The sequence below is a fragment of the Orycteropus afer genome, unplaced genomic scaffold (genome assembly GCF_000298275.1).
Source record: "Orycteropus afer afer isolate SDZICR_OR568_19922 unplaced genomic scaffold, OryAfe1.0 scaffold00216, whole genome shotgun sequence".
NCBI lineage: Eukaryota > Metazoa > Chordata > Mammalia > Tubulidentata > Orycteropodidae > Orycteropus > Orycteropus afer.
Genome location: NW_006921803.1, coordinates 3,564,635 through 3,566,958, shown reverse-complemented (window position 1 = coordinate 3,566,958; position 2,324 = coordinate 3,564,635).

Here is a 2,324-nt window from a genome sequence, read left to right as displayed (position 1 = left end):
TGTGTTTTCTTTGGTCTGTCTCTCAATCCTTTAAAGATACCTAAATATAATTCTTTTAAATTCTTTATCAGAGAGTTCCAATGCTGCTTCTTCCTCAGGGATGTGTTCTGGGTCTGTATCCTGTTCCTTTGTTTCTAGCACTTTATCTTGCTTCTTTGTGTGGACTGTGATGGTCTGTTGTCTCCAAGACATCGTGGTACTGTATTACAATCTCTGTTAACTGTTTGAGAAGAGCAGCCAAGGGTGATTCAGGCTCTTCTTGGTGATTTTTTTTATCATTGGCCCATTGGTAGAGAAGGAGGTAGTGGTTCTTGCTCAGTAAGTGAAGTTGCAGGAGGTATGGGTATAGTTGTATCTTATGGGGACTGTTGCTGTCTCCCACTCATTCAGACAAAAATTACAAATGAATAGCTATCAAAAAATTAAAAGTTCTGGAGAAAAAAATCACCATGTAATCACAAAGGAGCAGTAACAAAAAAAAAGAGAAAAGGGAGAAAAGAAGAAAAAAAAAAAACAAGAAAACCTGCAATATCTGGGGATAGAGCACTAAGACTGGGGATAGAGCACTAAGAGAAAAAAGGTAGAGAAGGAGAATAATGAAGAAGAAAATGGAAAAAAATAAATAAATAAAATCCAAGGAACAGGTTTAAACATGAGAAAAACAAAGGGGGGAAAAAAGAATTTAAATAAAATAAATAAATAAATAACCAGGAACAGGAAAAGGCAAAAAAAGGGTGTAAACTAGGACATAGGAGGGGAAGAATGGTAAAAACGACAAAAGTATTAATAATAATAGTAGTTTTGAAACAGACAAATACAAACAAACTACACACCAGAAAACAGAAAATAAATAAATAAAAAGAAAAACAGTCGGCGGAGGACAGGGCAGGGCACCCAGGCTCTGTCCAAGCACACAAACTGGGATAGGGTGCCTGTGTGCCCAGAAGGTGGGTGGGAGTGGAGGGTGGCCACACCCCCATTCATCAAGTGGTTATGGGATATAAGAGTAACAAGAGGAATGTTGCACCTTTTCAGTCGTGCAGGTCCAGAGTGTCCTTTGGGTTACTGGAAAGCAGAACTTCTTCTTAAGCCCCTGGAATCTCAGGGAGTGCTGTCTCTTTAAATATCCAAAATGATCAAGCTGCTTATAAACATTCAAAACCGCAGCGCCCTCCAGACAGGCAAAAGTCCATAGCTCAGCCCGTGTTCCTCTTCACCACTGCTTCCCCTTTTATGCCACAGCCACCAGAGCAGTCCTCCGTGCAGTTCCTGGTTAGCAGGGCTGATTTTTAGGTTAATTCTTAGGTCCTACCACCACTCAGGAATCTCCAAGCTGTTCGTGCCATCAGGATTGCTCAGGATCGCTGCTAGACCACAGGTCTGTATGTCTCCTTTTTCGGTATTTTCATGCAAATTCTACTGCTAGTTGGGGTTTAGTCAACTTCTATATCCTTCCCTTCAAGGCTCAGGGGTCCAGGGTCATCTTCTGGGTCTGTGTTAATTGGTTTCCCTTTTCTTTGTTGATGAGGGTCTGTGCAGACTTTCTGCCTATTCCGCCATCTTGGAATCAATAATAATCCTTAATTTTTGAAATCTTGGTTATAGTCAGTAGTTTGCTATCATAACAAGCATCCTTAATTGGAGTTGTGGTTAAGTACCTTTGATTAGGTTCCTACTCACAGTGACCCTATCTCAATACAAAATAATAAAATAATGCCTAGACCTCTACCATCTTCATAATTGTTGCTATGCTTAAACCCATCACTCTGTCAATTGAGGGTTCTCTCTTTTTTGTTGACCCTGTACTTTACCAAGCATGATGTCCTTCTCCAGGGACTGGTCCTTCCTGATAAGTCCAAAGCAAGTAAGAAGTAGGCTACCCAACCTCACTTCTAAGGAGTGTTCTGGCTGTACTTCAAACATAGATCTGTTCATCCTTCTGACATTTCATGTATATTCAGTAATCTTTGCCAACACTATAATTAAAAAGCATCAACTCTTTTTCAGTCTTCCTTATTCATTGTCCAGCTTCTACCTGTATATGAGGCAGTTAAAAATACCATGCGTTGTATTAGGTGCACCTGAGGAATCAAGATGACATGTCTGCTTCTGAACACTTTAAAGAGATCTTTTGCAGCAGATTTGTACCAATACAATAGGTCATTTGATTTCTTGACTGCTGTTTCCATGAGCTTTGATTGTGGCCATTGATCCAAATAAAATAAAATCCTTAACAACTCAGTCTTTCTTCTGTTGATCATGATATTGCTTACTGGTCCAGTTGCAATGATTTTTGTTTTCTTTATACTGAAATGTAATCTGTA